The sequence below is a fragment of the Antechinus flavipes genome, chromosome 1 (genome assembly GCF_016432865.1).
Source record: "Antechinus flavipes isolate AdamAnt ecotype Samford, QLD, Australia chromosome 1, AdamAnt_v2, whole genome shotgun sequence".
Taxonomy (NCBI): domain Eukaryota; kingdom Metazoa; phylum Chordata; class Mammalia; order Dasyuromorphia; family Dasyuridae; genus Antechinus; species Antechinus flavipes.
The window spans coordinates 41,815,001-41,831,419 of record NC_067398.1 but is presented as its reverse complement, the minus strand read 5'-3'; positions in this window follow the sequence as shown (position 1 = coordinate 41,831,419).

Below are 16,419 nucleotides of genomic sequence, written 5' to 3'. Positions count from 1 at the left end.
AAGAGTTTCATCATTTATCAAGTTTTTATTATGTCTTGTTTAACATTTTGTGAGCCCATTTGAGGTTTTCTTGGTGAAGATGCTCAAGTGGTTTGCCATTTTCCCATTCATTTTAGAGGTGAGGAAACTAAGGCAAATAGGGGTAAGTGACTTACTTGTTCAGGATTATATAGCTAATAAGTGTCTAAGGCCAGATTTAAACTCAAGAAAATGAGCCTTCCTGATTCCAAGTCCAGTGGCCTATTCATTGTACCACCTAGCTACACAGTTCCCTAGGTCACTAAACTCCTAACTCCTAGACTTGTGTGTGGCTGAGGCTGTAATTTTAGTGACCTTTAAAGAAGAGACATCCACCTCAAATAGAAGCAAGGAGCTTCTAACCCATATATAAAGATCTCTACAAGTCATATTGGATATATTTAAACATGAGATATTGTCTATGTTTTATTGCATTTTCATTCTTTTTTTAAAACTCCTTTCCAATTCCATTTTAATCTCCAGGGACATTTGGGAGGATTGTGGGTCTCATTTAGACTTGAAACTATATACAATAACCTATAAGGTTCACCCCAGCTCTGTTTGTGATCTTTTTGCTTGACTAACCAGCTCTTTCCTTTTCCTTTTCCTGCAGTGGCTGATAGCAGCTGTTCAATAAATAAGTGACACACTAAAATCCCTCCTCCTGGTTCTGCACAAAATCAGACCAGGCATGTTTTTGGCAACACAAACCCTTCACATTGTAACAACACCTGCTAGTTCTGGTAGGCGATTAAGGTCTGTCAGTAATTCCATTCTTGATGCTTTTTCCATGGGATATAATTTGGCTGAATCTGGTCCCTCTGGTCTGTAATTTAGGACATGGAGTGTCCACTCAGATCTCATGGTCTTGTGATTTAAATTACTTCTGATTATTTCCAGTTAAAAATGAACCCAATGCACATGCTATTCTTTGTTTCTAATTTTGCTGGAGAAAGTTGGAGGGGGAAAAAAGCATGACCTTTTAGAACAAAAGGAGTGAAGATAGCAAGTGCAGCGTCCAAATATGGTAGACCAGTAAGGACAAATACTTGCATGAGAAATGAGGAGATTTAGAGCACATCGATATATATTTGGACATATTTACTGGGGAGAAAGAAAAAGGCTAGCAATTCCCAAGAGAAGTTAGGATTACTAACTACCTAACTCATAAGCATAAACATTATTTTTATTTAATGTGGTAATTCTTCCAAATCCAGAATTCATTGTATGCCTCTTGCTTTCATAGTTGCATTCTTGTGAAACCTTAAAATTTTCTCTCATAAGATCATATTTCACAGAATAATACCAATAGTCAATATTGATACACAGCTAGGTTGCCCAGTGAATAGAGCATAGGGTTTGGAATCAGGAAGACTCATCTTGAGTTCAAATCTGGCCTACTAGCTGTGTGACCCTGGCAAATCACTTAATCCTATTAGCTTCAGTTCCTCTTTTATAAAATGAGCTGGAGGAGGAAATAGCAAACCAGTCTAGTATCTTTGCCAAGAAAACCCCAAAGTGTGTCACAAAGAGTCAGATACGACTGGCACAACATATGAAAAAAATCATTTTTATACCATGTTGAGGTTCTCAAAAGATAGATATGGTGCTGATGCCTAAACCAGGTAGGGTCAAAACAGAAAAAGAAAATTATAGACCAATTTCCCTAATGAATATTGATGCAAAACATTAAATAAAATATTAATAAATATTATCTCATTTTTATTCTAATAGCACCCTTAGGGTAGATGTTAGATGACATTATTTGGGTAGATGTGGAAATTGGGGCAGAGATTATGTAACATGCCCACATAGGGCAATACAAAGCTAATAGGTATCGTAGGCTGAAATTTCCCTGTTCTAGCAATGGCAGTTTTCCAGCTTCCTAAAACATAGATCTATCTAGAACTGGAAGGATCTTACAGATCATAAAATCCAATCAACTCATTTTATAGATGAAGCTGAGATTTAGGGAAGTGAAGCGATTTAAGATCTTAGATTTAAGATCTTCTATAATAAGCTTACAGATAAGCCCCTCTTATCCCTGAACTGTATTTCCCCCTATAGCATTTTTTCTATTAACACTGTTAAATAATGGCTTCTTCCACTTTGTCAATCAATTCATAATGAAAAGAAAGATGGAGAGTGGAGGTGAAAGGGAGTTGTAATAGCATTTCATGATGACAATATCACTGAAGCCTCATGAAGCCCTGGTGACCCCAACAGTAGAAACTTCGGTTGTTTCAGAGACATAAAGAGGGATAGGCTTGTGTACAGTGTAGTAAAGGCAGGAGAAAAAGGAGGGAGAAGAAAGCGCAGGGGTCCTTTCCTCATTCTACTTCCCTAGCTGAGGATGCTTGGAACAGCATCCTCTCTCATCCTCTGAGGTCCTCTTTCAGTGCTAAACAAATGGTTCTACAGCAATAATATGCTGATATAGGGGACAGTTTTCCCAAGTTCCTATTAAGGTAGACCTATTCAAATGAAAGTATATACTTCTGATGCTAAACTCTCTGCAATTTTTTCTTCAAGATCACCTATTCTGAGTCTTTGAATAAGAAGGCTTCTTTATTAGCCTGGCCTGACCTGAGCATTGCCAAGTTTTATCTGTTTGCCTCAGCCTTTGGAGGCTAGATGTCAGCAAAAAGACATGACTGAGTAAGCAGGGATCTCTATCTGGCTGGGAGACTTGGATTAAAGCCATTGAAGGGACAGGATTAGCACAGGGATCATTTCCCCAGTTCCAGGTGTGTATATGGGGAAATATGACTCCAGGTGTTATGGGAAACTGACAAACATTTTCTCTGTCTCTTTCTGTTTCTCTCTTTCTCTGTCTCTGTCTCTCTGACTCTTTGTGTGTCTGTCTCTCTTTCTGTCACACACACACACACACACACACACATTTCTGTTTGAGTAGAACAGCAGGTCCTCTATCATGGGACTCAAACCCACATGTCTTTGCATCTGTGCTTTCCACTCCCTCCCAACTATTTTTCTCTCCCCCAAGCTTCAAGCAATACCTGCTTCCTTGCCTCACCTGCCTTAGTCCTTGTGGGGAATGTTCTTTCTGCTCTGCCCCAGGATTTAGTCTTGAAGTTGGATTATTATAAGAAAAGGACATGAAGCAAAGGTGTGTGTGTGTGTGTGTGTGTGTGTGTGTGTGTGTGTGTGTGTGTGTGTGTAGGGTGGGGATAGTGAGAAGGGCAGAGGAGAGAATGGGTACATCTAGGTCATGATCATCCTACCCTCCCCAGTTAACTACAGTTTATATATTGAAGGGAGCATACTGTGTCAGATTTCCACTAGGATTTTGCCTGTTCTTAATCTATAACTGGGTCATACCCTTCCCTATTATATCAGCCCTATATCCTACTATTATTTCATTCTAACATTATTCCTTTGAATTTTGAAAGCTTTCCCACTTTCAAAAATGCCTTTTTTACTGAAAATAATCCTAAAAATTGAAAAACATCTTAATTTTTAAGGTTTTTGCTATCAATTAACACCTTAGCTGACATTAGCAAGAATGAACATGAAACAAAGACTGGGGGAAGGGATACTAGGAGTAAGAATTAGTTCCTGTTATTTTATTTCCCAAGGCTCAAGCAGACCTACAAAAGGAATATTCACTCAAATTACCTCAATTTGTTTATATTTTATTTTAAATATTTTCTTTTTCCAATTATATATAAAAACAAATTTTAGCATTTGTTTTTTAAAATTTTGAGTTCTACATTCTCCCCTTCCTTTCCTCCTCATTGCAAAAACAAGCAATTTGAAATAGCATTTATGTGTGCAGCCATGCTAAACATATTTCCTTATTAGTCACATTATGAAAGAAAACACAGACCAAAACACAAAAATTCAAAAAAAGAAAAAGAAAGTAAACAAAAATATTTCTGTTACTGTGTACAATGCTCTCTTCATTCTGCTTGTTTTACTCTGCATAAATTCATGTAAATCTTTCCAGGTTTTTCTGGGAACATCCTACTTGTCATTTCTTATAGTATTTCCATGACAATCATATATTCTTAGATTATTTCCCTTTATAAATTGTTAGGCAAGTTGTTTCCAGTGAGATATTTAACAATTTCTTCTATTTTTTAAAAAAATTATTGTTTCTTAATATCTCACAGAGTCATTAGCTTCTCCATACTCAATTCTAATTTTTAAGGAATTATTTTCATCCATGAGCTTTTGTATTTCTTTTTCTTTTTGACCAATTTCATTTTTAAGGAGCTCTTTTTTTCAGTGGATTTTTGTACTTATTTTACCATTTAACCTACCTTGTTTTTTAAGATGTTCTTTTCTTCAGTATTGTGTGTGTGCCTCTACTAAACTGTTGGCGAATTTCATGATTTTCTCTAATCACTCTCAGTTCTTTCCCCAATTTCTCCTCTATTTTTCTCACTTCATTTTTGAACTCTTTTATGAGCACTTGGGTCTGAGACCAATATACATTTTTCTTTTAAGGGTTTGGACATAGATGCTTTAACTTTATTGTCTTCTTCTGAGTTTGCATTTTGATCTTCTCTGTCTGAGGTAGGCAACATATTTCATCATAGTTCTCATATAAATATGGGTCATCAGTGCTTTTGATCAGAGTTAAGTTTTTCAAAGTTGTTTTTCTTTAGAATGTCCTTGTTCCTTTGAAAATTGTTCTCTTGACTCTTCTACTTTACTCTCTATCAAGTCATACTATCTGGTATTCTCTGAAACTTTCTACAGTCACCTTTCTCTTTATTGTTGTTTGCTCTTTTTCTAGCTTACTTTTTGACTTTTAACTTTATGTTAAAGTGGGCTCTATCCTAGGATAGAGGGAACATTGTCTCAAGCTTTATTTTTTATGCTGCTATTTTCTTATCTAGTTCAGGGGGAGGTCTGTAAGTTTTTATTTCTTCCAAAGTGATGCTCTAATGAGGGATGTGGTCACTGCCCTTTTAGTCTGTGGGGACCACATAACCTCTTTTCTATTTAGGAATTGTGAACAGGCATTGGCTCCCCTATGCTCATATGTTCTGGTTTGCTAATGTTTACACTTGGTCTGTGATAGTGACTTGAAACTGCTTATAGTCAACACAACAGGGTTTTGCCCCCAGTATCAGGAAAGGGTCCTCTGTAATTTTCTTTTGATTAGTTGTTTGACCCCTTTACCATCTGTGAACTTATAACTATAGAAATTGCTGCTTGTATATCACTCATTCCCAATGCTCCCTAGGTGGGACTACCTATCACTGAACTTGAGATAGGCCTTTCCTGGTGACTCTCTAAGTTGTCAGAAAATTATTTCATCCTATCCTTTTGTTGATTTTCCACTTTAGGATTTGTTTTAAGACATTATTTTAAAGTTGTTTTGAGGGGAATTTGGGAGAGCTCAAGTGAATCCCTGCCTTTACCCTGCCATCTTGGGTATTCATCTTATCTAATATTTTCTTTATTTTCTTTTTTTTTTTGGTAAGTTTATATATATATTTAATACATATTGCTTTATGAATCATGTTGAGAGAGAAAAATCAGCAAAAGTGAAAAACTATGGGAGAGATTAAAAAACAGAAAAAAAGAAGTGAACATAGCATATGCTAATTTACATTCAGTCTCCTCAGGTCTTTTTCTGGATGCATTTGGCATTTTCTGTCCAAAGTCTATTGGGAAGGCTTTGTACTCCTGAACCATGGAGAACCAGAAAGTCTTTCATAGTAGATTACTGCATATTCTTGCTATTATTATGTACAATGTATCCCTAGTCCTACTTGTTTTGCTCTGTATCAGATTCATAAAAATTTTTCCAGGTCTTTCTATAATTGGCTTGTTCATCAGTTTTTATAGAACAATAATTTTCCATTTTCCATTGGAAAACACTTGTATTTTCTTCTCATTGGAGCCTCCAAATACTTCTCTAAATCTACTATCTCTCATATAGATAGTAGGAAGATGTGAAACTATTGTAAAATATGAAAGTTTTGTCTAGGAGAAATGATAAGAACCTCTCTCTGACATATTATAATTTTGTAAAAACCTATTGCTCTCCTTCATAGTGTGTTCTTACTGATTTTAGGATGGCTTTTCTAGCTTTAGATTGTCATAGTAATCTCATATTTACTAAAGTACCACTCACTACACTATTTACTACAGTAATCTATCTATCACTATGGATGTTCTACCTGTAATCCACCCAGATCTTAGATTTCTTTCTCCTACAAAGCTCTTTTCTCCGTCATCCTTTAATATACACAAACACATACACATACATATACATACATGCGTATTTACATGCACATAAATGTATGTGTTCTGATCTTATGCACCATACCCCTTAAAAATGTACCTGATTATGTTTCCTTCTGAACTTTATTTTGTATTGATGATTTTTTTTAATATCACTATTGCTAATTCCTATTCTCTTTGACTTCCTTTAACTGAGATAATACAGAAAGGTTAATTTTGTAATGAAAAATTACTCAAGCAAAATGGATCCACACAGTGACTGTGCAAAAATATATGCCTCTTCATCTTGTATAGGGACACAACTTCTGTCAGGAGGTAGGTAACATGTTTCATCATAGTTCTCATATAGATTTGAGTCATCAGTGCTTTTGATCAGAGTTAAGACTTTCAAAGTTGTTTTTCTTTAAAATGTCCTTGTTCCTATGAAAATTATTCTCCTGACTCTTCTACTTCACTCTCTGTCAATTCATACTATCTGGTATTCTCTGAAATATTCTCTTTTGTCATTCTTACAGTGCAATAATATTCCATTACATTCATATATGACAATTTATTCTGATATTCCCCAATGACCTGAGGCAATTTAAGGCTTGTGATTAGATTCTAGTACTTCTTCCACCTTTTAATTCCTCCTTCAGGAACAGGTAGTTTATTTTGCATAAGGCTCTTTCTTCCCCCATATTATCTGCCCTTTTAGTTCCCTTTTTCCCTATCCTGCTTATTTCTCTTTTGATTTTATTATATTTTATGCCAAACTATTGATACATTTTTTGTGTATTTTATTCTTCCTTGTCCATTTAAGGTGAGACTGCGACTCATCTCATCCCATCACTGATGGCCCCCCATCCCTTTTGCCATGTTTGATAGTCTTTTTCTCATGAACCTCATTATTAGGAATAGCAATTCCACCCCCTCCTCCTCCTTTTTATAGAAATGCATTCCATTTATTCTCTCAAATCCCTGAGAACAGACGTAATCCATTCAGAGATGCTGTGTTTTTTTAAAATCTTATTTTACTCCTACAATATCCTTTGAAGACATTAAGTTTCTGAAAAGACTCTTGTTTTTCTTCGCCTTCTCCTCCTCATTAGAATTTTATCATTACTTTATTATGTAGCTTCTTCCCAATTACTCAAATAAATGCTCTTTTCTAGATTTTTCTGGTCTGTGTTTGAATTTTAGAATTCTTAATTTTGGTGTTTGCTTCAGTGCTAGTTTAATATTCTGTATAAGGTTCATTTTTCCCTTGTAGAATTATGTTCAGCTTTTCAGGGTAGGTAAGTCATTGTTAATTATAAACCTATATCTTTTGCTTTGTTGCATATTGCATTCCAAGATCATCTCTGACTTTTTGTTGAAGCTGGTCAGGTTTGTGTGCTCCTGTCAATGGCTCCTTGGTATTTGAACTCCTTTCTGGAAGCTCACAATATTATTTTCTTTGAGCCAAGAGCTCTGGATTTTGTGTATAACATTGCTTGGACATTTCCTTTCAAAGATACTTTTAGGAGCTATTTTCTGGAATGTTTCTTTGCTTCACACTTTGGTTCTAGGAGATCTCAGACTTCTTCATTTATAATTTTTCAGAGCAAAATCTAGAGTTTTTTTAAGTCATGGCTTTTAGGGGGCCCAGTTATTCTTAAATTATTGATTCTTGACCTATTTTTCATGTCAATTGTCATTTTATGTCAAACACCTTATATTTCCTTCTATTTTTAAAAGTTTTGTTCTAATATTTCTAATTGCCCTATGAAGGAATTGAATTCTATTTATTCTATTCTAGTTTTCAGGTATTCCATTTCTTGGGTGAGATTTACCATTTCTAGCTACTTAATTTCCTTTCAATTCTTTCCTTAAGAGCCTTCACTTTATTATTTTTTTAATCTCTTGTTTTATTTCTTCCAGTTATTCATATAGATTTGAGGAAAATATTTTTTCCTTTAAGTCTCTGCTTAAAGTTTATGGAATTATATTTTTGAAGGTATAGAGCTGCATGTGTGTGTATGTGTGTATTAATGCTAGTTAGAGTTTTCTTTGATTTATTTATTTCTCCATCTTAATTCCTGGATTAGGGTTCAGTCAACCATGTGTAATATAATTCTGGTTTCTTTTGGTTTTACATTGAACTGCAGCTTCTTGTTTTTCACACCTCTGGATTTTTGAGGGTCAGAGTACTATATCTTCAGAATTTGCTTTGACTTCTAGAGACAGAGTGTTAGGGGACTCTAAGCCCCTGGGATTGAGTTTGAATATTGTGGAACAATGATAGTCCATAGCTGCTGAACCTTGAAGTTCCCATACCCTGAGGTTTTCTCATCACTTTGGGGCTTTCTCAGGAGAGCCATTCTCTTTTCACTGTTCTCTGGTCCTGGCACTTACTTTTCTTGAAAGGGAAATTTTTCTATTACCCATGATTTTGTGGATGACATTTTATACATTTCTAGGGTAGAAGAAGTAATTAGCTACAGTTTCTTGTTCAATTGCTTGTCAATATTGGATCTGGTGTGTTGTTCAGGGTTTTGATTGTGTAGGTATGAGGGAGCTGAGTGATTTATCTTCCATTCAGGTGTCCATCTTGGCAAGGAGTCTTAATAAATGTCACGTATTATTTTCATGTCCCTCACAGTATATTGCTCAAAATCATTTTCCTTTTGATTTGCATTTCCCCATGCCTATTTTTAATGTTAGAAAATGGTCATCAGATTGGGGTGGGGAGCATGTATCAACTTTTAGAATTATCCATAATACAAATGCAGGCCCTGAATTATTCTTGAGAGTTTAACAAACTATCACCAATTTAGCAATGACCCACAAAAATCTAAGACTAGTTATTACGATTCTTATTATTTATAAACTTTTAAATTACATGGCATGAAAAACTCTTGGATAATAGAGTCCTAGTGGGAAGAATGAAAGTCATGAAAGAACTAGATGAAGATCATACTTCTATGTGTCTCTTTGCCACTGGAATTGTCTAAAAGATACTTTCTGTAAACCTATAAAAATAAACATATCTCAGCCATTTTATTCAATTATTTACTCCTCACAACAAATCTGTGAGATACTTTAAATGTTATTATCACCCTCATTTTAAGAGATGATAAAACTGAGATTCAAGAGGTACGCCAGGCGAGACTTACATGAACTGATGCTAAGTGAAATGAGCAGAACCAGGAGATCGTTATACACTTCGACAACGATATTGTATGAGGACATATTTTGATGGAAGTGGATTTCTTTGACAAAGAGACCTAACTAAGTTTCAATTGATAAATGACGGACATAAGCAGCTACACCCAAAGAACGAACACTGGGAAACAAATGTGAACTATCTGCATTTTAGTTTTTCTTCCCGAGTTATTTATACCTTCTGAATCCAATTCTCCCTATGCAACAAGAGAACTGTTCGGTTCTGCAAACATATATTGTATCTAGGATATACTGCAACATATCCAACATATAAAGGACTGCTTGCCATCTAGGGGAGGGGGTGGAGGGAGGGAGGGGGAAAAAATCGGAAAAGAAACGAGTGCAAGGAATAATGTTGTCATTATAAAGTAATCATTAAATAAAAAATAAAAATAAATAAAAAAAAGAGGTACGCCAGGGTATAGAGAAGGATCCAATATGATAGAAGATTTTATAAGAATAATTACTGAGAACTAAAGGAATGTTATCAATTTACACATGTGTCCTTAGTTGACATATTATTCTTGGTATATTCAAAGTTGCCTTGAAACTGTCTATTCTCACATGGTATATTTATGAAGATTTCTGTTTCTCTTTGTCAGGTCCTCAGTACAAAATAGTGTAAAACCAAGCATTTGGGAGTGATTCTGATCAGTTTGGCAGAACTGAACCATTCCATTCATTTGAAGGTTACCTTTCCTCTATTTTCTATATATCCAATATATTTTACCTATGTACCTTCCTTCCTCCCTCTCTTCCTCCCTCTCTTCTTTCCTCTTTCCCTTCCTTCCTTCCTTCCTTCCTTGCTTCCTTCCTTCTTTCCTTTCTGTCTTTGTACCTCTCCAGACCTTAGTAAACTCCTTGATAGCATGGACTGTTTTTGTATTTTTGCATTTATTTTTTGCATCCACAGTTCAGTTATAATAGAAACGATCGTAGCTAGCATTCATGCATTATTTTAAGGTTTGCAAAATACTTTACATATGTTATCTTATTTGATACACAGAGTGCCTGACACATGGTTGTTCAGTCATTTAGTTATGTTTTATTCTCTATGGCCCTATGGACCATAAGCATTTCTGTGCGGTTTATGGAGTTTTCTTGGCAAAGGTACTGGGGTGGCTTGCCATAACTTTCTCCAGTGAACTAAAGCAAGCATAGGCTAAGAGACTTGCCCAGGATTACACAGTAATTATCTGAGGCCAGATATGATTTCAGGTCTTCCTGACTCCAGGGAGGCTTGCCCAGAGATACATAGCTTTTAAGTTTTCAAGGGGAGATTTGAACTTTTTTCTTCTTAACTCAAGGTTCAGTTCTTTTCCCACTGAACTACTTACCTACCTCTGCCTGGCACATAGCAAGTGCTTAATAAATATGTCTTAGTTGATTGATTGTGTGTCCTACAGCATATATCAAATAAAGACAAAAAGACCTGAATAAAGTCACAAGTTCAACATTATTTTTGCTGTATAGTTTATTTTTATATCAATACATTTCAAATATATTCTCTGTGAGCACAATGTATGTCACTCTTCTTTAAATCCCAAATTTGATGGATCTAGTTTGTGTAAAGTATTTAGTGTTTTAGTATTGTTGTTCTATTTTGGCTCTTATGGGAATACTTTAAGTATGACCAGGCTTAGAAAAAAGAAATCATCCAGTGGTAGATATTCTTTAGCACTGAGTCCCATGGAATGAAGGTAGCCTTCCTGGGATTTAATCTTGAGTTAGGAAATGAGATTGAGGCAAGAGAAAAGCAACAGAAGCATTGGATGTGACAGACTCTGGGGGGGTAAAAAGGCTATTTTTAATCACATGCAAATTAAATTAATCCAACATGATAAAGTATTTGGCATTTTAATACAGGAATTGTGGAGGATTTTTGACACTGATTTATGAACCCTACAAACATAAGTCATAGAAAATATCTATTTTGGGGTACTCTTATGGTGCCAAGCTCTAGGGGAAATAAAAAGATAGATTAAAAATTGTCTCTGCCATCAAGGAGTTTACAATCTAGTGAGGAAAATAAGACATGTATGTAACAAAAAATATATAGGTGAGAATGGTGTAGCATAATATATACAAAACTGTACTTAGAGGCAGGAATACCTATCTAAATTCTGCTTCTGACACAATTAGGTTGTGTAACCCTGGGAAAATCATTTAACTTCTCAGTACCTTGAATAACTCTCTAAGGTGATAAATTACAGAAAATATGTTGATGAACCAATTGTAGATGAATTCTCTCTTGGGAGGTTCAGTCCATATCCTGATGCACTGGGATACTTTTGCTTAGTGACTGGTGATCTGCTTCAAAGGAAAGCATTTCCTCACTGGAAGAATCACTTATTTTAATAAAAGCCCAAGTCTAATTCCAAAAGTAAAAGAATGGAAGGTGATAAAGGCTTTAAGAAAGAAACAGAGTGCTCTAGACATTTGAAGCATGAAAAATCTTTTACAATTGGCTTAGAAAAATGGGGGGAAATGCCATTTGACCTGACTAATGAAGACAAAAAGAGCATATACCAAATGTGAAAAAGGAATGGAGCAGAAATGCAAAAGTTGTTTTGGTGTCCAAGTAGGTTGAGGTTTGGAGTATATGAATGAAAGTAGTGGAAGATAAAGAATGAAAAAGTGGCAGAGGGAAATCATGAATGTCAGCTTGAGGCTTGGACTTTATTTAGCAGAGATTAAGATGTTTGAATTGAGCTTTAGGAAAATAAATTTTGCCATAGTGTGCAAGGTGAAGAAGTTCAAGATAAGAGAGCAATAAAGAGACCATTAATTTCAATTCAATTCCCCACCCCAACCAAAATAAGAAGCCACTATGTGCCAGACACTGCATGTACCAGATGTTGGGAAGACACACACACAAAATTAAATTGTACCTTTTCTTAAGGAATCTTTATGGTTCTGGGGATGGGAATGGGAGTGGATAATAATCTCACAACTGTCTAAGACGACAATAAGAAAAGTCTGAGCAAGAGTAGTAGAAAGAGACATGAAAAATTAAGCAGCTATGACTGATGAAGAGAATGATGACTCTTACTAATTGTGGAGATAAAAAGGACAAGCGATATGGCAAAAATGGGTAAAATTGGTTTCAAAGTCTGGAAGATATGAGTTCTAGACCTCTTTTTGACATGTACTGGCCATTTGGAATCTAGCAATGCTCAAGACAACTTTAATATTCTGACTTGTAAAAGAGGGGCTGACTTGTATTAATAGAAGGAATTGGTAGAAGGGAATTTAGCCCTTCTCCTAAATTCTTTGACAGGAAAACTAAGATGAAGAGCTCTTTCTGATATCTAGAAATAAATCTGGGACAAAGTCACCACCAAATTGCTATTGAATGGTTAAAGTTTCTTTCTTTTTGTTACATTTTAAAGTTAAGTGTCCAAAACTCTCAACTGAACAAAATGAAGATAATTGTAAAAGTTGCTTTGATGTGATGAAATGTGTATAAAAATGTGCCCTGAATCCCCCAAAGCCTTAATGTGCTGAGATGCTTGATGGTTAGAAAATCAATTTTTTCCTGCCCATTTGGAAACAGGATGTGCTTTTGTAAAAGTTTAAAACTTAATAAAGACTGTTATTGGAATGGAAAATTTAGGACTGGGAAAGACAGTCTATATAGATTCTGAGACTTTGCTTTTATAATAAATTGAAAATTCACTTTTTAGTAATCTGTTGGTCCTTTACAGTCAAATTCATGGAATAAAATTTTATATAGTCACTTTTAGAATTAACATCCCAACAAAGGACTATTCGTTTATGTCTTTTTATTTTTTTTTTATTTTTTATTTTTTGTTGAGGCAATTGGGGTTAAGTGACTAGACCAGGATCACACAGCCAGAAGTGTTAAGTGTCTGAGGTCAGATTTAAACTCAGGTCCTCCTGAATTCAGGGCTGGTGCTCTGTGCCACTTAGCTGCCCTGCATTTATGTCTTTTAATCCAGCATTAATTGTCCTTTTCCCCTCCACCCACTCGATGCATGGGAAGTCTTTCTCTAATGCTTTTAATATTTTCTGAATACCAGTGCATCATTTAAACTATTGGTGTTCTAATACCTCATTTTTATGACATGGCATACTTATTTCTCTTTCTGACTATGCATGATGCTTCTGACGTAATTTATGTTATTTCTATTATGTAAGTCATCGCTTAATAATATGGTAATAATCTACATACTTTGTGTGCCTTTCCATTTTCTTTTAGTCCATTTGTTACTATGGTTCTTCAGAGATAATAGTGTTCCATGATTTGTAGGCCAAGGACTAGTGTAAGACTGGAAGAATATTATTTTTAAAAATACAATGGGCTTTTACATCAAGGAAAAATCATTTGAATCACCGCACAATTACACTGATCCAATCCAATTTGTTTTTCCTTAATTCATCTCTAGTCCCTCCTCTTATTTGTTAGCAATGACTAAGACTAGCAAGATATGCATGCTAATGTACTAAGACAATTGGTAGCTAGTACAATGTTACATAACATAATCTGGAAAACAAACATTCTTCAAACACTTTGTTTTTCTCGTATGTATATTATCTGTTTGATCTCTTTTATATAGCCATGAAATTGATTAAAGAAGACCCATAGTATTCTCAAAAGTTATTTGTATCCCTATTATTGACAGTGGAGATAGTCTGTATTGAATCTACATCTGCAGTACTCCATGTATTTTATGAGAAAGTGGAATTATACTTAAGACAACTAAGAAGCAAAGAATGGTTAGCTCCAATTTAAAGCAAAGATAGGAAATTTGTGATCATGGTAAGAATCTTAAATAAAATATCAGATTTAGTTTTCAAGATATCATAAAGACTTAAAGATTCCAACAAAATGCAATAGATAATGGATGATTTTAATACAAAAATAAGGCAACTATTAAATATTAACTGATCTATTAACAATCTATTAACTGATCATTCTTTCATTTCTATAAAATTTTTGTGAACAAATAGTCTATACACTCATAAAAGATGTCCTTGGTGAAAACATCAGTAGGAGTAAAGTTACAAAGTATAGAGTTGTTAAAATTTTACCTTTAACTTTCTCTGTGGTTTCTCCTCAATGTCAGTGATAATCTGTTTCATTTGATCAGCAGAATGATAGCCATAACATAAAATGACTGCTTAATAATTCTTTCTGATTTAATAAAAATCAAGAATGAGTATGCTTTAAGCCATCATAATCCAATCTCTTTTAATTCATAATTTTTAATAAGCTGGACTGCAGAAGGGCTCAAAATAGTTTACTTTTATTCTATCTAAAAACAAAAACAAGTGGTAAGCAATTCTCTACTTATATAAGCAGGTCTTATGCTTGGCAACATTTTCTTAAATTAATTTGTTACTATAAAATTCTGTAAAATAATGAGACTGCATTTTCTAAAATAAGATGCAGTAATTTAGCCTTTTTAAAAATGCTTGTTGTCTAGTCCTCTCACCCATAAATCTGAATTAGTGAGATTTTACTATATAGACATCAGGCCAATTTACTTAGTCTCTGATTTTCATTTTCATTTAGAAGAAACCTTTGGAAAGGCCCAGCCAAATTTAATTGAATTTATTCTAAAGCATTCAACATCCAAATTACTACACAAATTTCTATATCTTTATATTATTTTCAAACAACCAATGAAAGATAGATAGGAGCTGCTTCTGTGGATGAGCTGTGTAGATTGCACACAAAAAAATGATAAGATATTTGAAAGACAGATTTTAAAACAAAACAATCCACACTTCCGAATTATTTAATCTCTGCCTCTATTGTTCTTAAATTTGTTTCCAAGAATATTGGGGTTCTATGTCTTTTCTTATATAGAATATATAGCTTTATGCTAGGCTGTTTGGTATCTGTATGATCAAATATTTTATGACATTTAAGCTTAAACAGCAAGCTATTCCAGAGAACTGCACTTCAACATTTTCATAAGGCAACTATTAATTCTCCTGTATTAATAGCTGTGAAGAGCAAATGATACTTCGTGAAAAATTGGAGATGTGATTTTTCATCATCAGAGCACATGGGTAAAAGCAAGCTATTGTTCCCATAAATAGACCCATTTTCTCTTCAACTCTCATGAAGGAAAGTTGGTAAAATAAAGCTGCTTTGTCTTTTGACTCTACATCTGTTGCATATTTTTTTCCCTCTTGCCCTAGTTTTTCCACTTCTGACCTAATAATCATTTTTACAGCTATCAGGGAGGCAGGTTCCAGGGGATTCTGACACACAGATGCCACAGCTAGAGATGAAGTAGCTGACATCCAAATTCTACTTTCTACAAATTCTTTGCGTTATAAATTGAGAAAATGTGTTGGATTTTTTTTTTTTTTTTTTTTTTTTTGCCTTATGTGTTTTTTCACACTCATAGGTTCCACAGAATGTTAGAATATGCAATTATTCTATAGCCTTCCCTGCCTCTCCTCCATCTCAATAATAGCTTGTATCCTCTAGTGCTGGCCATAGAATAAGGAAAACAGGATTCAAATCTCTGGCCTCTGACATTAAATAGCAATGTGAATCTGAGATAGTCACTTAATCTCTTGGGAAAGTCATTTCATTTCTTTAGGCCTCCATTTTCTCACCTATAAAATGATTGGTTTTGATTATATGATACCACAGTTCTCTAAGTCTATGATTCTGTGATTACTGCATCCCTACAACACCAATCTCAAGCATTTGTGCACAGAATCATAAATGCATAGTTAAAAAAAAAAAGTAAAGCAAGTAAATGGTTGACCATACTTAGGGCATCAGTGTAGGGAGCTTTCCCACTAGGAGTTTCCTTATACTGATGAAATCATAGATTAAGCTTTAATATATAGAAATTTCCCCCTGGATGTAAAGTCTGAGTTCTCCTAAGGAAAGTGCTGAGGAAAATGATCCTATATATCATCTTTCTCTGTAATTTATGGGAAACAACTGAAATGAGAAGTTATGATTATTTGCATGGTATTTGATAATATACACAGATA